Source organism: Mustelus asterias, chromosome 19 (assembly GCF_964213995.1).
Source record: "Mustelus asterias chromosome 19, sMusAst1.hap1.1, whole genome shotgun sequence".
In the NCBI taxonomy this organism is placed as follows: domain Eukaryota; kingdom Metazoa; phylum Chordata; class Chondrichthyes; order Carcharhiniformes; family Triakidae; genus Mustelus; species Mustelus asterias.
The window spans coordinates 40754805-40777832 of record NC_135819.1 but is presented as its reverse complement, the minus strand read 5'-3'; positions in this window follow the sequence as shown (position 1 = coordinate 40777832).

Sequence of the window (23028 nt, the reverse complement as noted above, 5' to 3'; positions counted from 1 at the left end):
GTAAAGTCGGGTGTGAGGCGAGTAGTACGATCTGCACCAGCCTCCGCGCCGGTTCCCCCTTTTCCAAAGCCTGAAAATGGCGGTAATCGGGACCGCACCCAATGCATTTGCATGCATTTAAATTAACTTAATGGGCTGCATGCCTAACCTGACTGGCACGTCTCCCTTTACCACCGCATTCGCCCATCCAGATTTGTTGTGAAACAGACATGCTCCACAAAAGTCCGATTCGGGCGCTCAAGTTAGTGAGGCGGTAAGTGCCAAGCGTCCGACGGCTCTCTGCTTGAGATCGGTGGTGGGGGGGATTAAAGTGGGTCCGACGGCTCTCTGCTTGAGATTGGTGGAGGGGGGAAGGGGGGGTCCGCTGCCACTCTGCTTGAGATCGGTGGGGGGGAAGGGGGAGGGGCCTGCGATCAGTCTGGATGGTGGAGGATGGGGGGGAAGGGGGTCAGTAATGTTGTGGGGGGTGGGGCAATGTCTGTGGTGGCCAGGGGGAGGCATTATCTGGCCCGTGAGCCATGTGGCAGGAGAGCGCATTCTATCATTTTATTTCCGCGCATGCACAGTTGGAGGCGTCGATTGGAACTGCAGGATCCGGGCACGTTAAGCCCCGCCCACAGGTTTCTAACAGCGCGATTTGGAATTGCTGATCTTTTTTCAGGCAGAGTGCACATGGGGACGCCTGAGAATGGGTCTAAAAATCGGATCTGAAACACTCCCAGTTTCAAGTCCGCCCAGCACTTAGAATCAAAATGGTAAAATAGGGCCCTATGACTCAATGAAGGAGGGAGAGGGAGGCTAAAAATCAGCTTCCCAATGGCAGGAACTAAGTGATTAAGTTTAGGGAAGGCAAGCATTGGGAAGCATTAGCATATCATGCATGCCATTAAAAGGCAATCTCACCAGAGTTCAGCTCCTTTTTTGGATTAAGTTATCTGTGAGCAAGCAATAGGTGGGTTCTGATGTATAATTGCATATGAGTGGTGTGCATCAGGAGAAATAGTCAACTTGATAGAGTTGGAATGAGTAGCCATTCTTTCTTCCTGCTTTGGGGAATGCAGTTTAATGATGCGATGATCAAGGTTGGGTGGAGGCAGATGGGGAGGGAAGTAGAGGGTGCAGGGTAGTGGAAGGAAGAGAAGGACCTCGTATCTTGGATTTGGGTGTCCTGTGATTAAGTGGGGGAGAGGACTTTCGGCATGGATGGTAGCAGAGTGGGTGCTTTCTCTGGTAGGTGGGGGGCACTGGGCAGCAAAGGCAACAGTGGCAGTGAGAAGGGGCAGTGGAATGTTGTTGTGTGGCAGGTCAAATGTCAGGTAGCGGATGGTCAAATGTTGGGGTCGCAGGTTCTGGAAATGGATAAAACAGGTAGCTTGAATAATAGGAGGGTTCAGGAACAGGGTGAGCATGGAGACAATAACTGGTGTCAGCTCAGAGGGGAGGGAAGTTTCAATGCAGTAACTGTGAAAATGTAATCGCTCCAAGTGTGAAGAGGGTCTTTTTAGTTGGGTGGAGTTCAAGGTGAACACAACTGACTGACTAAAGGGACAGCTTAATGATCATTGGACAAGTGGATGAGAAACATGCCGAGATGTGTTCCCCTCTGTATGGTCACCTTCTGCACACAGTAAAATTGGAGCCTGAGCTATGGATCTCGTTCCTGTGAGATCCCAGTCAGATGAGGAGCTGGAGGAGAATAGGTGCTGTAGGGCAGCTTCTGCTCACCGAGGCATGGAGGAAGGGAGAGAAGGACTTGGCAACATGGCGAGCACTTGGGGAGGGGGGAGGGGAGAGGAGGGCAATTAAGGAGGATTCTGAGCACCTTGATATAGGAAGTCCACAGGTCTAGAATGACTGTAGGAAGAGCAAGCAGCTCAATAGGGAAGGAATTCCCAAGGTCCTGAAACATGAGGGTAACTGAGGGAAGTTCAAGGATGATAGAGAGAATGCCAAGGTTGAGGAATGACAGATTGAGGGTGGGGAAGGGGGGGCTGGGTGGTCAGTGATGTGGGAACCTTGAAGGTCCCCCTGATAGCTGGTCATGCATGACAAAGAAGTGGTTGGAATATATACGAGGTCAGGGCATGGATGTTGGATGGAGTTAAGCTCAGCAGTGATAGGAGGGTACATGGTCATGGCTTCCAATTCCAATGTTAATGCTCCAGCACTTGGCCCATAGCCTTGAAAGTGGTAGATGATGCTTGCAATCAGAGGACAGTTGATGGTGAGCATTGATACACAATCGCATTTACTCAGAGTGTAGTTGCCCGAGTATGGGTGAGAGGCAATTCTGGAGGTGGCTTACGATGTCTCCGGATGCGGTAACTCACAATTGCCAGCTGCTCCAAGAAATCTGTGTCCACGAGGACTCAGCGGCAATGCAATGCTGATTGCATTAAAAATCTCAGGGATGTTGAACTTCCTCACCAGTGATTCTTTCTACGTCTCCACCGGGAACATGGACATAATATTCCAATATGAATGCATCCAAGAGGTGACAGATGCCCTCTTCCAAAAAGCAGATGATTTTGTCCAATTTGATAGTGACCCCTGGAGCCAGGCAGCTAGAGCTGCAATCACAACAATCCCATCAGCGGAAGGGATAATTAACTGGACACGTGTGGCAATGAGAGCTCCCTGGGATAAACCCAAGAAATTTACTAACATAAAGGGTTTTTACTGTATGAATGTGCAACCAGTTATGTGCTCACAGGAAACAGATCCTTTAGGTGTGTGCTTGCCACCCAGGAAGCCCTCACAATGCTTACATCCTGAATAACTCACAGGTTCCCCTCCAAGCCACTCTCCATCCTGACTTGGAAATATATCGTTGTTCCTTCACTGTCACGAGGTCAAAATCCTGGAATTCCCTCCCTCATAGCACAGTGGGCGCACCAACACCTCAGGGATTGCAGCGTTTCAGCAAGGCAGCACACCACCATCTTTGCAAGGGCAACTCCGGATGGGTAATAAATGCTGGCCTAGCCAGCAACATCCACAATTTAATTTAAAAAAGAGTATTTGCTCCCCATCATTGACTGCAGGGCAGGCTCATTGGTGACAACGGCTACTTACAGGGGACATGGCTGATGACACCAGTCCGGAACCCATAAAATATCTCCAAGCAGAAGTACAATGCTGTCCATACCTCAACAAGGGCAACAGGGCTGCTAAAGTTGAGGTTCCACTGCTTGGACTGTTATGTATGTTAGGGACATGCTCCTTTAAGAGAATGGTAAGTGGTGTAGGGCAGCCTCTGCTCACTGAGGCATGTAGGAAGGGAGAGGAGGATTGGCAACATGGTGAGCACTCGGGGAGGGGGGAGGGGAGTGGAGGGCAATTAAGGAGGATACTGAGCACCTTGATGTAAGAAGTCCACAGGTCTAGAATGACTGCAGGAAGAGCAAGCAGCTTAATAGGGATGGAATTCCTGAGACTTGAGGGTAACTGAGGGAAGCTCAAGGATGATAGAGAGAATGCAGAGGTTGAGGAATGACATACTGAGGGTTAAGTGAGGGCGGGGAAGGGGAGGAGGGTTAGTGTTATGGGAACCTTGAAGGTCCCTGGTAGCTGGTCATGCATTGATAAAGAAATGGCTGGAATATATATGAAGTCAGAGCACAGATGGTGGAGTTAAGCTCAGCAGTGATAGGAGGGTACATGGTCAGGTGACCTGGGACACAGGCTCCACCCTGGGTGGAGCTTTCCAAGCCAGTCTGATTGTGCTAGAGATACGACGTGTTAATAAACTGTTCCAGTTAGTTTACACCCACTTACCTCACGGTCTCTTTATAATCCATAGTTAGACCGCATACAGCATATGGACCACTGGAGCAAGGTGCTCCAGTACTCACCAGATAGAGTGTCCATGATGATTGCAGTCTGCTGCACCCTGCACAACCTCGCTCTGCAGAGGGGGCGATGGAGAATCCAGGTGTCTCCTCTGATAAGGAGCAAGGCAAAGATGATACTGATGAAGGAGTGGATTCAGCAGCAAAAGCCAGGGCTATGGTGCAATGCAGCAGAAAGCCCGGGACAATCTGATCACCACTAGACTCTGGGCCAAGTCAGGCACCAATATGCCCTTACTACACTGCGAGTTATCACCTGCGGTTGGCCGTCAGCCCAAGGTTTCCCAGTGGGCGTAAACATTCCTATTTCTGTCCATTGTCCTAATGTTCGGGTAGCTGCATGAAACTTTACAGCTTCATGTTAAGTTTAAAACTGCTGGTATTGTGATCCTGTGTTCAATCCAATCTGAAATAAAACACATCCCGCTCACTCAAAATGTGCTGCTTCCACAACACGGCGGCATCAGTGCCAGCAGGGACACAACACTACATATTCCTCTGACCTCTGGCACCCGACTCTGAGGAGATGGGGCACCTAAAAGCAGGATAAGGTGCCTTGTCCTCTTCTTGCCTGCCATTGCTGCACTGCACCATTTGATTTGATTTATTATTGTCACATGTATTAGTACACAGTGAAAAGTTTTTTTTTGTGGGCTGTACAGACAAAGCATACCGTTCATAGAGAAGGAAAGGAGAGAGTGCAGAATGTAGTGTTACAGTCATAGATAGGGTGTAGAGAAAGATCAACTTAATGCGAGGTAGGTCCATTCAAAAGTCTGATGGCAGCAGGAAAGAAGCTGTTCTTGAGTCAGTTGGTACGTGACCTCAGACTTTTATATCTTTTTCCCAATGGAAGAAGGTGGAAGAGAGAATGTCCGGGGTGCGTGGGGTCCTTAATTATGCTGGCTGCTTTGCCGAGGCAGCAGGAAGTGTAGACGGAGTCAATGGGTGGGAGACTGGTTTACGTGATGGATTGGGCTACATTCATGACCCTTTGTAGTTTCTCGTGGTCTTGGGCAGAGCAGGAGCCATACCAAGCCACACCATGCTGAACATGATGGAGTGCAGGTCTGAGCACATTTAAAAAAAAATTATTTTATGGAATGTGGGTGTTGTTGGCTAGGTCAACATTTTTATTGCCAATCCATAAAACATATGAAAGTTATATGTTTGCATGGCCTTCCAGTCTTGAGAAGGTGGCAGTGTCTGTTAGGGAGGGGGTTACATGATGTAGACCCAAAGACAGTGAAGGAATGGTGATGTATTTCCAAGTCAGGATGGTGATTGGGTTGGAGGAGAACATGCAGATGGTGGTGTTCCCATGTGTCTGCCACCCTTGTCCTTCTAGATGGCAGGGGTTGCGTGCTTGGAAGGTGCAGGGAAGTTCCATGATAGTGCATCCTCTGAGGGTTCTGAGGAAACCTTTGAGATAATACAAAACCTGTTGTATTTTCAGTAATCTATAGTTCTTCATCTTAACCCTAATTATTTAAACAGAACATTCACCCTATCGTATCACCAGTCTTTTGGATCTTTCTCTGTTCAAGGTCTGACCAAGCTCTGCTTCCACCAGTCACTATTACCAGTTTAATTTTCAGCTATAATAAATTAGAAAGTCATATGTTTGTATGGCCTTCCAGTGTACAAAATTCTGTTGTCAGCTTTTTGTCATTATTAGTTCCTATATTCACATTTATATTGGAAACTATTTGATTAAACTAATCTTTCAACGGCCGTAACTTCCCAATCCTGAAGATGAAGGCTTAAAACTTGAGGAAATTTTGAAATTAGGATGTTGGGTCAGCAGTTCGATGCATTCTGGCCTCCAGGTGATCTTTCTGAGTGAGGTTATCACTGGCAGTGCCGATCCGCTTGGCAGCAGCAGCTAGTCATTTAGAATATTGAACCCACTTGTCAGCAGGTTGGGGATGGCATAGTGGCATCACCACTAGACTGGAGACCCAGTGTAACACTTTGGGTTCGAATCCCACCATCCCGCAGATGTTGACATTTGAGTTCAATAAAAATCAGGGATTAAAAGTCTAATGTGTATGAAATAATTGCCGATTGCCGGAGAACCTCACGTGGTTCATGAATGCCCTTCAGGAAAGAAAATCTGCCGTCCTTACTGCATGTGACTGTGGACTCCGAAATGGCTGAACAACCACTCAGATACCCACATCCCATGAACAAATTGAAAGAAATCCAGCACTTTGTGACTAATATAATGGCTTTCAAAACAAAACTAATGTGTCCCGGAGCAGTTACGAATATTTTAAATACTAGTCGGGGCAGCACAGTGACACAGTTGTTAGTGCTGCTGCCTCACAGCGCCAGGGACCGAGGCTCAATTCCGGCCTCAGGTGACTGTCTGTATGGAGTTTGGAAGTTGCCTCCCACATTCCAAAGACTTGTAGCTTAGGTTGATCGACCACAGCAAATTGTCCCTTAGTGTCAGGTTGATTAGCAGGATAAAGAAATGGGGGTAAAGGGGATAGGGCCTGGGTGGATTGTGATCAGTGCAGGCTTGATGGGCCAAAAGACTTCCTTCTGCACTGTAGGGATGCTATGCTAGTCCGTCACCCATGGGGAGACGGAAATTGCCACCTATCTGTCCACTCCACCAATTTGTCTATGTCCTTTTGAAGTTCTACACTGTCCTCTTCATAGTTTACAATACTTCCAAATTTTGTATTATCCACAAACTCTGAAATTGTTCCCTGCACACCAAGATCTAGAACATTAACAAATATCAGGAAAAACAAGGGTCCCAATACTGACCCATGAAGAACACCACGAGAAACCTTAAAAGTTAACATTTATTTATTAGTCACAAGTAAGGCTTACATTAACATTGCAATGAAGTTACTGTTAAATTCCCCTAGTCGCCACACTCCGGCGCCCGTTCGGGTCAATGCACCTAACCAGCATGTCTTTCAGACTGTGGGAGGACACCAGAGCACCTGGAGGAAACCCACGCAGACATGAAGAGAATGTGCAAACTCCACGTAGACAGTGACCCAAGCCGGAAATTGAACCCGGGTCCCTGGCACTGTGAGGCAGCAGTGCTAACCACTGTGTCGCTGTGCCACCCAAACATTCCTCCAGCCTGAAAAATATCCATTGAGCATTATTCTCTGCTTTACATTATTCAGCTACTGCCCCTTTCATTCTACAAGCTATAACTTTTCTCTTCTTGTTGTGTGGCACTGTTTCGGATGCCTTCTGAGTGTCCTGGTACATCGCATCAACAGCATTACCCTCATCGATCCTTTCTGTTACTCCCTCAAAAAACTCCAGCAAGTTTGTTAAACCTGGTTTCCCCTTTAAAAATCCATGCCGGCTCTTCCTAATCAATCCACATTTTTCCATTTGACTACTAATTCTATCCCAAATAATCATTTCTAGAAGCTTGCAGACTACTGATGCTAAACTAGCTGGCCTGCAGTGCTGTCCTTACAACCTTTTTTGAAAGAATGCCCAGTTGGTATGCTGTTGATCTACTCGAGTGTCGATTTCTCTTTCTGCTAGTAAGGTGGTAACTTGTAGAAACACGCACACACAGAATTAACAAAGAGCAAACAGAATTTTGTAAAACTTGTTCAACTTTATTTCCAATCTACGTTAATGTTGTTTCCGAAGAAGGATCAAGCTCATGAAATAATGAATGTAAAAAAGAAATACAGGATGTGTCGTCTTAATACTAATGCTATTCACTCAATTCCTTTGCAAGTTCTAATTGTGTTCACCCAATATGTTACCCTGCAGCAACTCTTAATCTTCTAAACTTAGCTTGCTGCCTTAGGGATATTTGTCCCTGGGCCATCTTACAGTTAGTAATAAATTGTGCCTGCACTTTCTGTTTTAACTCCCAGTTATTTTCTTTTCTCTCCCACTTCAACCCTCATCTCCTTCCTCACCTCCCAACCCTTTCTCCTGTAACCACCCTCCTGCAAACAACCATTCTCCCAAATCACTCCCCCCACCGCCCCCACCAACACCCCATCTACACATGGCGTTGACAGCTACAATCGCAACATACATATCCTGCAGGCATTGTGAATGTTAAGTACTTCAGAGAGAAAATAATATTGGAGAGGAGGCCATTTTATTCTATTATAATGAGAACCCACGTAGGAGTTAAATTTTAGCAAGAAAGAAAAATCAACACATTTGAATTTTTGGGCAGGATTTTCCAGCCGAGCTCGCCCCGAGACTGGAAAATTTCGCCCAAGGTCAACGAACATTTGCATGGTCCGTATTCCCGTGATGAGTAGGAAGGGAAATTCCACACTTTATCTCTCAAGTACTTCAAAATCCTCGATCTTGGGCAAGGTGATGAATATTGTAGATCAAATGGTCACGTGATGAAGTAATGATATGGCTACTTAGAGTCCCACGAAGGAAGCTCAGGCATTGTCTCTGGAGCACGGGCAGAATAGAAACATGCAAGAGGTACTCAGTCTACTGGATAAACTATTGTTGTTCTAAGTCCTTGGTCACCAGTCATTGGAACCCAGCACTTCTACAAATACCTTTCAAATCACCTATTACGGTTGGAATTCTTCAACCTCACCAGCAGCTGGGATTATCCGGTCTCGTTGCTGTTAATGAAGATTTGGCTGAGTGCCAAGTTCTCTTTTCTCACTGGTAGTGGTAGTGGGACGTGTAAGACCGGAGAATCCCAGCCAACATTTCAAAGATTCTGCATAATTTGGGAATGTTAAATATTCTCGGACCCATGGGTGGGATGTTACGACCTCGCTCGTCCCGAAACTATAAAATCCTGCCCGAGGTCAACGGACCTTTCCATGGTCCGCCCCTCACCCTTTCCGACCCCTGTGGCAAGCGGGATGGTAAAATTCCAGCCCTTGGCTTAGTAAATTGTAACATTCACAGTTGGATTCGACCGCCCAGTTTAAATCTTGCAAATATAAAAATAACAAGCTTTGAAGAAGTTTGAGGAGATGTATTAGATTTATATATAATAGATACATTATAGCACTGGGCACCAGCAGCAAGAAATTGCCGATTGGTGCTTTATCTCCAGTAAGCAGTAGGGGTCACAGTAACCTCATTTTAAAAAAAATGTTGAAGCAAGCATTCACAAGTACAAACTGACCCCCACACAAGTTCAATATTGTCAAAGTCAGTCTCTCTACTAAAGTTTAATTCACTTGTTCATTTACGTCTCAATGCATAGGCAGACAGTGAGAGAGCCTATACATCCCATGCCATAACATCCAATGATGTGCATTCTATTGGAAAGATATGTACAGCTGCCGGCCTAAGGCTACCAGCACAGTCCCATTATAATATTCATCCAAACTAAACCAGGTCCAGATGTGAATACATTCACAGATCCTTCAGCGATATTTAGTACAATATGCATTATTATGTATACATATCATGTGTACCAAAGATTAACGCAATCTGTCCATTAGTCTCATTTAGATGCTTTTAGACTTCTGCGGGACAGAATGAGGCCATTAACAGGCGAGAGTTTCCAAGCACCTATTAAACAACGGAGTGTGGGACTCCTGCTACCGCAAACCCTTTGAAGATGATAAATTACAATGTGCATGCCCTCGGGCGCAGGGAATAAATACAGAGACCAACAGAAAAGAAATCATAATGAACAACATGGCGGGAGCTTGGGAAAGCAAGCATCATTGCTTTAAAAGAATTTCCCAATGATTTTCAGAACTTTCATTGGTGACTATAAAAGGTTAATTCAATTTGGGTAAATCTTCAGAAAAGTTTATTTTCTTACTAAGGAGGAAAATTTAAAAAACTGCAGTTTCATATTAGCATTGATAGACCCATTCCAAACAGTATAACAGTTCTCCAGTATTATGAAATGATTGCATTTTATAAAGCTTCTTTACAATGATAATATGCTACCTCCAATATATTCTCCCCCTTTCTCTGATCCATGTCTTATTGAAATGGTTCAATACGCTTCAACGCATTGTAAATCGCCAAAATCCCACAGGACCCTGGGCAGCTCTCCCCCTTTGAGAGAGAGGGAGGGCTGACTGGTGGTGATTTAACTTGAGGATGGCCACACCTCAGGCGAGGGGCAAGGTTGAGAAGGCGGGGCCTTTATGGATAACCTCAGCCGGGGTGGGAAGAGAACCCGGCTGTTGGCGTCACTCCAAATCATGAACCAGCCGCCCAGCCAACTTTGCTAACCGACCCGACAGAGCACTCTGCAATCCTAACGGTACAATTGAGAAGGGGTGGCATGGTAGCACAGTTGTTAGGCACTGCTGCTTCACAGCGCCAGGGACCCAGGTTCGATTCCTGGCTTGGGTCACTGTCTGTGTGGAGTTTGCATGTTCTCGCCGTGTCTGCGTGGGTTTCCTCCGAGTGCTCCGGTTTCCTCCCGCATTCTGAAAGACGTGCTGGTTAGGTGCATTGACCTGAACAGGCACCAGAGTGTGGTGACTCGGGGAATTTCACAGTAACTTCATTGCAGTGTTAATGTAAGCCTTACTTTCTTAGACTAATAAATAAACTTTAACTTTAAACATTTTGGAATGCCTTTTCTAATGGAACTGTGACCACGGGCATAATGTTAAATTCAATTCAAATAACATTAGTTTACAGATTTATTTAGAACAGATGAAAATTAGTGGGCTATACTGAAAAACAGCTCAAGATAACATTGACAGATTGTCGGAAGAGGAGAACGATTATTGACCCAGACTTCATGGTTAGTAACAAAGCTTTTGAGCTCAAAGAAACCTGCCCACAAACATCTAGCATTTCTGTAGCATTGATTTCCTGTTTCCCAACATCAGAACTTGACGCCGGGTCAATGAGATTTCCAGGCATCCAGCAACAGCGATGCCACCAAGCAGAGTGAGCAGACAATCACATTGAAGTATCTTCACAGACAGCAAATCAGGAAGTAAAATGAATTGATAATCCTTCCATTTTAATTAAATTTAATGGAGGGCAAAATAAATGATTGAGGCATACATGGGAAATGAAGATTGAAGCTGAAATAACATAAATAAAAGTGGAAAAAGTTACATTAAAACTATTTGTAAAATGGAGAAATCATAGAAACTCTACAGTGCAGAAAGAGGCCATTTGGCCCATTGAGTCTGCACTGACAACAATCTCATCCCAGACCCTATCCCCACAACCCCACGCATTTACCCCGCTAATCCTTCTAACTCACACAACCTAGGATACTAAGGGACAATTTAGCATGCCCAATCAGCCTAACCCGCACATCGTGAGAGGAAACCGGAGCACCCGGAGGAAACCCATGCAGACACGGGGAGAACGTGCAAACTCCACACAGACAGTGACCCAAGCCGGGAATCGAACCCAGATCACTGGAGCTGTGAGGCAGCAGTGCTAATCACTGTGCCACCATGCCGCCCTATTTGACACTCTTCAAATAAAGAATTAGTTTTTCAGGGCCAGTGAGACTTTTTAGCAGCTGCGGACAAGGGACAGGCAGGAAGTTGTCCCCTACCCTTACTCTGGCAGGGCCAGGCTGCAAGATTTCAACCCCATTCGGGCCCTCACATCCAAGACAAGAAGACATCCATTTGAATATCCTGGGCGTGATTTGAACTCCTATTCCATATATGAATAGACATTGCTTATGCTGCCATCAAGAATTTAAACATTTCATAGCTTAGCTTTCAGGAGCCGCTTCAGACAGCCAGTTGTGACATTTCCACAATAAGTGTGACCTTTTGTTTGGCTGCTGGGTCAGCTTAAAGTGGCTTTATACTTAAAGGAATGAGAACTCAATCTCATTCAGATACTGTATTGTGGGATTTCAGCAATAGCTATTTAGTACAGGGTCACACTACCTAGAGGCTCCACATATGATAGAGCTCTTAAAGTGACAGAGGCTTTTATAGCCTTGTGCACAGCAATTTCACGAAATGTTATCCTTTGATTTCAGTGCAGGAAGTTTATGTGGAATTTAAACTAGCTGACTATTGTCTGCTAATTTTGCTGGAAAACCACCTGTGATCATTTACCAACTTCAGCAGAACAGGAAGAGCTGAAAAAAAAGGCATTAAAGGGGACCTTTACAATGTAAACTTTCACAAGAGCTCAGGGAACAACAAAGCCTCAAAGTGCAAGATCTCAGGATGGTTGGGGAGGCTGGTTAAAATTAATGCAGAGGGTTGAGTTTAAAGAATCCTCAATGCAATATTTAATCTTTGGAGGAGCAGAAGATGGATGATGGGTGCAGTGCAGGGACATCAGCTGATGCCTTGCTCCAATTGTAATACCTATCCCCAGGTCTTTCACATTGGCTGAGCATGGCAGGGCGAGTTCATGGAATCCCTATAGTGCAAAAGGAGGCCATTTGGCCCATCGAGTCTGCACCGACCACAATCCCAACCAGGCCCTATTCCTGTGACCGCACATATGGGCGGCACGGTGGCACAGTGGTTAGTACTGCTGCCTCACAGTGCCAGGAACCCGGGTTCAATTTCAGCCACGGGTCACTGTTTGTGTGGAGTTTGTACGTTCTCCTCATGTCTGCGTGGGTTTCCTCCGGGTGCTCTGGTTTCCTCCCACAGTCCAAACATGTGCGGGTTAGGTGGATTGGCCATGCTACATTGCCCCTTAGTGTCAGGGGGATTATCAGGGTAAATGCATGGGGTTAAGGGGATAGGGCCTGGATGGGATTGTGGTTGGCGCAGACTTGATGGGCCAAATGGGCTCCTTCTGCACTGTAGAGATTGAATGAATGATTCATATTTACTTTGCCAATCCCCTGACACTAGGGGCAATTTAGCATGGTCAATCCACGTAACCCGCACACCTTTGGACTGTGGGAGGAAACCAGAGCATCCAGAGGAAACCCATGCAGACACGGGGAGAATGTGCAAACTCCACACAGACAGTGACCTGAGGCCCGGAATTGAACCCGGGTTCCTGGCGCTGTGACATAGCAGTGCTAACCACTGTGCCACCCAAGTTGGGGGTCACTGAGGGATATTTATCAGGCTTCAGACCAGCAGAGAAACTTTAACAGAGTCTGCACCATCTTGTTCAGAGGCTTCTGCAGCCAACCTGACCCCAAGGTATAGCACTGCTTATGGGATTCAAAGACATCTCCCTCACCTTACTGTTGGCCTCTTTGTCAATTGCTGCTATTGTAGGACAGGTACAGGCGGTTTACAAATCATTCTACCATCAGCAACAAGATGAATGACATTCGACTCTTTCCTTCCTGTCCTCATCTCCTCAGCCATCCTTGCACCCATGTCATCTGTCATCTGTGCTCTTACCACCCATCAAACCATGTTTGAGTGCCAGTGTTTTCACTTACTGTTCAAACCTTCTATCTCGAGCCCCCACAACTATTCTATCTTCTCTCATTTTTTGACCACCTATTTATTGTTTCCTATAAATTTTTTTTGGAAGGAATGGAGATTGCTTTAAAAACAAGTGAAGATGGCACTCAGTACAATGTGCATATGCGCTTTTCTCTCACTCTTTGTCCCATAAAAAAATGCCAGCAGACTTGGTTAAGAGCTTCCATCTCACTCAGGAGGCTTCACGCCAACCACATCTCTTTATTAAAGTTTATTTATTTATTAGATACAAGTAGGCTTACATTAACACTGCAATGAAGTTACTGTGAAAATCCCCTAGTCGCCACAATCCAGTGCCTGTTCGGGTATACTGAGGGAGAATTTAGCATGACCAATGCACCTAAGCAGCAAGTCTTTCAGACTGTGGGAGGGAACCGGAGCACCTGGAGGAAACCCACACAGACACGGGGAGAATGTGCAGACTCCACACAGACAGTGACCCAAGCCAGGAATCGAACCCGGGTCTCTGGTGCTGTGAGGCAGCAATGCTAACCACTGTTCCACCGTACCACCTCTTTTATTGCACTTAACAGCTGTGGTGACCACTTTGATTTTTAACATGCTCTCTTTCTGTAAAACTGCTCATTCTTTCACAACAGGTCAAATCCTCTCACCATGTTCCAGAAGAGTTGATTACATCTGAGTCCCATGAGGTAAATCTGGAGAGACGGTTACCATTAAGCTCATCCCATTCTGGTCTTGTCACCTCAACACCAGTTCTTCCTTGTGTACATGTTCAACTAATGCAAAAGACTGAAGCTTCAACTATTCATGATCAAGCGTGGATTACACATCCAAAGGAGACAGAATTTCTCAGCCACCATCTTCAACATTGACTGCAGTGCAGGCAGAGTTGAGCTTTTGCCAAGATTTGAGCTAATACAGTAGTTTCCAGTCTCCTCGGAGTGACTAACGTACTCAGACAGTGATGCATGGCTGCTTGTTACAGCTGCAAGGATGAAGCTGGTGATTAATTGCAACTCTGTGTATTCATTAAATCAAATATATCCTGAGGTGAACTCTAATCAACTCTGGCTGAACTCCTTTGCTTCTAAAATGCTCAAACAATTTGAATGTTGCGGCTTCAAATACAGAGTGAATCAAGGCATTGGAGGCTGTTATTATCACGTTGGCATATTTCAATCTAAAGCATCAGCCAAAACCTAACATGGGTATTGAGAAAACAAAGAGAATGTATAATTGGTTTGGGCATTGCTGGATCAGGGATTTATTTGAATAAGATAGATTAATCATTGGCTATGCCTCAATTTGAGGACGATGCCTACTCAGGGACCCAGGCTTTTGCTAAGTGCTTTCATGTGACTGAACAGGCCACATAAGTAAAGTGATGTTTTTGTTATTGATATTTTAAAGGGTTCGATGATTGACGTTTAGATAAATGTGAGGTGATGCGTTTTGGTAGATCGAACCAGGACAGGACGTATTCAGTTAATGGTAGGGCGTTGGGGAGAGTTACAGAACAAAGAGATCTAGGGGTGCACGTTCATAGCCCCTTGAAAGTGGAGTCACAGGTGGACAGGGTGGTGAAGGCGGCATTCGGCATGCTTGGTTTCATTGGTCAGAACATTGAATACAGAAGTTGGGACGTCTTGTTGAAGTTGTACAAGACATTGGTAAGGCCACACTTGGAATACTGTGTCCAGTTCTGGTCACCCTATTATAGAAAGGATATTATTAAACTAGAAAGAGTGCAGAAAGATTTACTAGGATGCTACCGGGACTTGATGGTTTGAGTTATGAGAGGCTGGATAGACTGGGACTTTTTTCTCTGGAGTGTAGGAGGCTTAGGGGTGATCTTAGAGGTCTATTAAATAATGAGGGGCATAGATCAGCTCGATAGTCAATATCTTTTCCCAAAGGTAGGGGAGTCTAAAACTAGAGGACATAGGTTTAAGGTGAGAGGGGAGAGATACAAAAGGGTCTAGAGGATAATTTTTTGACACAGAGGACGGTGAGTGTCTGGAACAATCTGCCAGAGGTGGTAGTAAAGGCAGGTACAATTTCGTCTTTTAAGAAGCGTTTAGACAGTTACATGATTAAGATGGCTTTAGAGGAATATGAGCAAGGAAGCAGAAATTGGGACCAGCTTAGACATTTAAAAAAAGGTGGCATGCACATGTTGGGCCGAAGGACCTATTTCCATGCTGTGAACCTCTATGACTCTATGACACATTTATTAGCTTGCAATAAAGACTTTCTTTTCAAGCCTAGGATAAAGTTATGAATAGAGTAATGTTCTGAAAGTTTTTTTTTTACATACAAACCACTATACACTATAGGGTTCATTGGTTCTAGAAAGTGTACAGTGGGTCAATGGATGTGGAATTGGCATAGGGATCACCAGAGCCTATGAGGGGCGGGGGGAGGGGGAGTGGTGAGTAGAACATTTATTTTAAAGCCATGTGCAATTGTTTTTCTGCTTAAAATCTGAGGACAGAACTGACAGGAAAGACCAACCTGGCTTCTCAGGCTCTGAGGTGATAGAGGACTTTGGAAGGATTCCATAGGATAGACGCTGAGAAGATCCAACCGACGGCTTTGGGAGTCAGAAACGAGGGGCCATAAATAAAAGACAGTCATTAATGAAGCAACTAAAGAATTATCTACTCAGAGTAAAAGTGGAAATCACAGCCACATGGAGTGATGGAGATGAATTACAGAGATGCATTTAGAACATACAGGTGAGAGAAAAAGAAATAGAAATGATATGTTGAAAGGGTGAGATGAACTAAGTAGAATGATGAGGAGGCTTATTGTGGTGAACCATAGATGGTTACTGTGGTGAACCATCGTTGGTTCCCACTGGATAGTGCTGAGCCAGGGGCTGGCCAGGACTACAAGGATGTACATATGTTACTGTTGGATTGTGCTATTGTTGCTGTTGGGTTAGGGTGGGGTTGTTACACCTTTGTATGATAGTGTTGTGGCACATCCCAATCGGGCTCCGCCTCCTGGGACAGGTATAAGAGTCCCTGCTCTGGCCGGGACCCCTTCAGTCTGGGATAGTGTATATAAGTTCTGATAGCTTCATTAATAGTAAATAAAAGCCTTCATTTACTGAGCTTCGTGCCTCGTGTCTAAATTGATGTGCATCAATTTTATTTACTATTATTAAATTCTCGACGGAGAAAAAAAGAAGAGAGAGTATGGAGCAAATTCTCAAGCCAGAACGTCTGACGCTAGATCCACGTGCGGTGGGCGCTTCTAACACCTTCGACCACTGGCTGAAGTGTTTCGAAGATTACCTGGCAGCCTCTGCAGCGGTCACTACAGATGATGACAGACTCCGGGTCCTCCATGCGAGGGTAAGCGACACAGTCTACCTCGCGATCCGTGCGGCCACTAATTGCCCTAAGGCCCTCGAGCTTCTAAAGAAGCGCTATACAAAACCACCTAACGAGATACAGGCTCGTTACCTCCTAGCCACTCGACGACGGCATTCTGGCGAAACGATGGAGGACTATGCCAATGAGCTCTTACAGCTGGCCAGGGGCTGTGACTGCAAAGCTGTGTCGGCTGAGCAGAGCATGTACGACCTCGCCCGAGATGCGTTTGTGGCCGGGGTCGGATCGTCGTACATCCGTCTCAAACTGTTAGAAAAGGGTAACCTTAATCTTACCCAGGCCATCGAGTTAGCAGAGATGCTCGAGTCGGCTTCAAAGAGCTTAGTCTTATATCCAGAGGACCACGTGGAGACAACGTGGCAGGAGCAGTCGCAAATCCCTCCTCGCCCCTCGGGTTCGAAATGCTGTGTAATGGCGTGCTCCCATGTGGGCCAGACGACGGCTGCAGCCCCGTGCGGCCCGCGGTGCTATTTCTGTGGAGGAGCAAAACATACCCGGCAAAAATGTCCCGCTAAAGCGGTATTGTGCACCGCATGCGGTAAAAAAGGGCATTATGCAAAAGTGTGCCGATCGAAACCCAGGAACGGCAGTGCGGCCTGCGATTCTTCGGAGCTTGGATCATCATCGTCGAAGTCGTCGCGGGGTTCGTCCACGTGCGAGTCCAGGACGATGCCATTACGGTCGACGGAGTCGGAGGAGTATGACCACCAGGGGTCGCGGAGTTTGGCGCCCTCACCCACGTGCGATTCATGGGGGCAGCCATGTTGGTCGACACTGACCATGAACGACCAGCAGGGGTCCTCCGCATCAATTTCAGCTGCCTGCAGTGGCGTTCATGAACCAACGGTGGCGTCGATCATCCTGGACCAGGCCAAGCCTCATAGACTCGATCGTTCAATGATGAATATCCAGGTAAACAATCATGTGCTTTATTGTCTGTTTGACAGCGGGAGCACTGAGAGCTTTATCCACCCAGACACTGTGAAGAGGTGTGGACTCCAGATTCAACCTGCCAAACAGACAATCTCTATGGCATCAAGGTCCCGGTCTGTTGCCGTGCTAGGGAGTTGCGTGGTAACCTTGAAAGTACAAGGCACAGTTTACGAGCGCTTCAAGCTCCTTGTGTTGCCGTATCTTTGCGCGCCAATACTCCTCGGACTAAACTTCATGGTCCGCTTGAGGAGTGTAATCCTACAGTATGGTGGGCCACTCCCTTCACTGGCAGTGGGAAAACAGCAGCGGCCTCCAAATTGCCCAACGCGCCCTGCCTGCAACCTCTCGCGCTAAAGATCACCACACCCTCCTTAATTCAGAATCTGGTACCAGGCTGCAAGCCCATTGCTACTAAAAGTAGGCATTACAGCACTGAGGATCGGATCTTCATTAGATCGGAGGTTCAGCGGCTCCTCAAAGAAGGGATCATACAACCCAGTGTTAGTCCGTGGAGAGCACAGGTTGTGGTGGTCAAGAGCGGGAACAAACCCCGGATGGTCATTGACTACAGTCAGACCATTAACTGATATACGCAGCTGGATGCGTATCCTCTCCCGCGCATATCTGATATGGTCAATCGGATTGCGCAGTACCAGGTGTTCTCCACCATAGACCTCAAGTCCGCCTACCACCAACTCCCCATTCGCCCAGAGGACCGACAATACACGGCTTTTGAGGCGGATGGTCGCTTGTATCATTTTCTCAGGGTTCCCTTTGGTGTCACCAATGGGGTCTCGGTCTTCCAGCGTGCTATGGACCGAATGGTGGACCAGAACGGGCTGCGGGCTACCTTCCCGTACCTGGATAATGTCACTATCTGCGGCCATGACCAGCAGGACCATGACACAAACCTCCTGAACTTCTTACGTACTGCATCTCGCCTGAACTTGACCTACAACAGGGAGAAGTGTGTGTTCCGTACGCGCCGTTTAGCCATCCTAGGATACGTGGTGGAAAACGGGGTCATTGGCCCTGATCCAGACCGTATGCGCCCCCTTGCTGAACTTCCCTTGCCCGCTAGCGCAAAAGCACTGAGAAGATGCCTAGGCTTCTTCTCTTATTATGTGCAGTGGGTTCCCAACTACGCGGACAAAGCCCGTCCGCTTATTAAGTCCACGACTTTTCCCCTAATGCCAGAGGCCCAATTGGCCTTCAAGAAATTGAAAGACGACATCGCGAAAGCTACGATGCACGCGGTAGACGAGTCCATCCCCTTTCAGGTGGAAAGCGATGCATCTGATTTTGCCCTGGCCGCCACACTTAACCAGGCGGGCAGGCCCGTTGCATTTTTTTCCCGCACCCTCCAAGGCCCCGAAATTTGGCATTCAGTGGTGGAAAAGGAGGCCCAGGCCATTGTGGAGGCCGTCAGACACTGGCGCCATTACTTGGCGGGAAAACGGTTCACCCTGATCACGGACCAGCGGTCCGTGGCGTTCATGTTCAACAACACGCAGAGGTTGACTGTCATGTATCGTCCAGGGAAACTCAATGAGCCCTCGGATGCCCTCTCGCATGGAACATGCACTAGTATTCAGGAGGATCGTTTGAACGCCTTCCATAATGATCTGTGCCATCCTGGGGTCACTCGGCTCTACCACTTTGTAAAAGCCCGCAACCTGCCTTACTCGGTGGAGGACGTCAGGTCGGTAACAAGGAGCTGTCGGATTTGCGCGGAATGCAAACCGCACTTTTACCGACCTGACCGGGCACATTTGGTCAAGGCCACTTGTCCCTTCGAGAGACTGAGTGTTGATTTTAAGGGCCCCCTTCCCTCAACAGATCGGAACGTGTACTTTCTAAACATCGTCGATGAGTACTCCCGTTTCCCTTTTGTTGTTCCCTGCTCGGATACATCCACTGCCACAGTGATCAAAGCATTCCGTGATCTTTTTACCCTGTTCGGGTACCCCAGCTACATCCATACCGACAGGGGCTCGTCGTTCATGAGCGATGACTTGAGGCAATTCCTGCTCTCATACGGGATTGCCTCTAGTAGGACCACGAGTTACAACCCTATGGGTAATGGACAGGTGGAACGAGAGAATGCTACAGTCTGGAAGGCTGTCTTACTGGCGTTGAAATCCAAAGGTCTTCCAGTCTCCCGTTGGCAAGAGGTGCTCCCTGATGCGCTTCACTCTATTCGCTCCCTCCTGTGTACGGCAACCAATGCTACTCCCCACGAGAGGATGTTCTCATTCCCTCGGAAGTCTTCCTCGGGGATTTCTTTACCGTCTTGGTTGACGTATTCAGGACCCGTCCTCCTGCGGCGACATGTAAGGGCCCGCAAGTCCGACCCCTTGGTCGAACAGGTCCATCTCCTCCACGCCAACCCTCAGTATGCCTATGTGGCATACTCTGACGGGCGAGAGGACACGGTCTCGATCCGAGATCTGGCGCCAGCAGGGGACGTAGCAACCCTGCTGGCGCCAGACAGGCTCCCATACCCCCAGTAACAAACCCATTATCTCTCATTTCTTCCCGGACACGGCGCAGGCAGCATCGGGACCATTGCTTAACCATTTTACTCCCATGTACAGCTTGCCTGAGCCCAGAAGATGGTCGCCACCGCAGGGCGTGTCAGGATCCCCTGGACTACCGTCACCTCAGGGTCAACCGGCCTGTGAGTCCGTGGAAGAACAGCTGGACGCCGTTTTGGGGAGAACGCCACCGCAAGTGCCTACTCCGGTGTCACCGCCGGTTTTGAGGAGGTCACAACGACGGTGCGGTCCCCCTGACCGTCTGAACTTATAGACTGCTGACATTTTATTCTGGTTTTTGTACCCCGCCGGCCTTTGTTTTCAAAGGAGGGGTGAATGTGGTGAACCATCGTTGGTTCCCACTGGATAGTGCTGAGCCAGGGGCTGGCCAGGACTACAAGGATGTACATATGTTACTGTTGGATTGTGCTATTGTTGCTCTTGGGGTTAGGGTGGGGTTGTTACACCTTTGTATGATAGTGTTGTGGCACATCCCAGTCGGGCTCCGCCTCCTGGGAGAGGTATAAGAGTCCCTGCTCTGGCCGGGACCCCTTCAGTCTGGGATAGTGTACATAAGTTCTGGTAGCTTCATTAGTAGTAAATAAAAGCCTTCATTTACTGAGCTTCGAGCCTCGTGTCTAAATTGATGTGCATCAGTTACCACTCTGGGTACTGAACCATAGATGGTTAGCACTATGGGTACTTGTACATATGTTACTGTTGTCACTGTTGGGGTTAGGGTTGGGGTGTTCTACCTGTTGGTATTGTTCTGTGGTACACTCCGGTTGGCTCCGCCTACCTGTAGGAGTATAAAGGTCACTGCACTGCCTGGTGACCCTTTAGTCTGGGATTGTATTGTTATGCAGTATGCTCCATTCTTGTTACTAATAAAAGCCTTTATTTCCCGGGTACGATCCAGCCTCCCGAGTGGTTTAATCGCGCATCACTTATGTACTCCAAAAATATCAGCAGGCCCCAGTGGGCTGGCGGACCTGTTTCTGTGCTGGGAATCCTATGTAAAATGGGATTGGGTTTGACAGGTCCGTCCTCAGCTGGATTGGATGCCCCATGAGGGATGGAGTTGTTAAAAGGTCTGACATTTTATGGTCTTCTATTTTTATGTTTTATGCAGTATGGGAATGAATACCTGAAGGGGGGGGTTCTTCTGGGAATTCTTTCCCGACCGTTCCAGTGGATAATTGAGAAAGCTTCTACCACCCTCATGGCAGCAAGTTCCAGGTCATTGCCACTGTTTTGTTTTTTTTAAAAACAAGTTCTTCTGCACGTTTTCCCTGTATCTCTTGCCCAATACCATCAATCTACACCCCCTATTCCTGGCACTAGCAACTAAAGGGAACAGCTTTTCATTATTCTGAATATCAAGATCTTTCGTCCTTGAAGCTACTGTCTGTCTTTAACCCAAGAATAAACATGGTCTAAAGGATATAAAAGTGTAAAAGTTTGTTAATTTTTAACATTCTCCGAGCATGTCAGAAGCAGCCCCTGAACTGATTCCTAATTGCCTTCATTTTTCTAACATGAGAACTTCTTGCCTGTTATGAGTAATAATGTGTTTCAATGTTTGAGTGTTGTTTGGAGTTGAACATAGTGCACATTACTGTTCCTGTGTGTATTTGACCCTCAAGTGAATAATACTGGTTCTGATATACAATTCTGTTTGCATTTCCATAGGATTTCCTTTTTATTCTTCATTCTGACAGTACATAATGTTTCCCTGGAATGCAAAATAGCAATGTGCCCTGCCAGTTCACCTGAAGCCAATCTGCTGTTGACACATTTACAGGACTTCAATAGAACAGGACTAGCTGCCAAAATAGGTGGTGAAAAAGGTACTCTTACAATATTTTTTGTTTATTCATTTGTGGGACAAAGGCGTTGCTGGCCAGCCAACGATTATGCCCATCCCTCGTTGCCATTGGAGGGCAGTTGAAAGTCAACCACATTGCTGTGGCTCTGGAGTCGTATGTAGGCCAGATCAGGTAAGGGCAGCAGATTTCCTTCCCTAAAGGGGACCAGATGAGCTTTTCTGACAATCATCAAGGGTTTCATGGTCATCAGTAGATTCTTAATTTCAAATTATTTTTGTATTGAATTCAAATTCCACCATCTGCCGTGGTGGTATTTGAAGCCAGGTTCCCCAGAACATTAGCGGAGTTTCTGGATTATTAGTCTAGCGATAATACCACTAGGCCATCGCCTCCCAATATGAACTTTCAATGGAGCCCAGGGAGCAACACAAAAAAATCTAAGTGAGGAGAGCTGTGGCAGCAGCCTAGTTGAAATACATGATGGCGGTGAAGCATCTGAAGCATTATAAACACATGGTTAATTCGGTACAAGATGGAGAAAAAGGCTTGAGAGTGAGATCCACGTCTCTGTAAGGGTGACAATTGCGTTCAACACTATTTGGCTACATTGTCTCTGTCTGATTGCTGGTGACAACTATTTTCCTAGGCCTGATCAGGCCCAGGATCACAAAGTGAATAATGAAACCTTGCCATATCAAGAGGACCTCTGACCAAATACAATTGATATAAAGTGGAGGTAATTCCACTTATGAGGAAACATAATTCTGTTTTGCTTTGTATTTAATGACAATAACCCACAGGGGGACATCCAATACTTGGAAATTAGTGGCGGCACAGTAATTAGCAAAAGTTACTGTGAAATTTTTTTTTTTCCAATTGGATCAGGATTAAATCTAAAAATGAAACCTTCAAAGGCACAGAAAGTCATAACTGAAAAAAAAAGTCTCTTTGTCCACCTGTAAATATTTTATGAGTAACTTTTTATAGCTGAGGCCATTAGGCAAATTCTCTGAGTTACATCCATAAAATCCCAATTGGAGTTCTGCACGTGTTATTGTGACAGTTTCCAGAATGCAGACCACTCAGTTCTGATCGTAACTGCAATTTAAACGATTCCCCACAGTCCTTACTGAAGCCTAAATTTC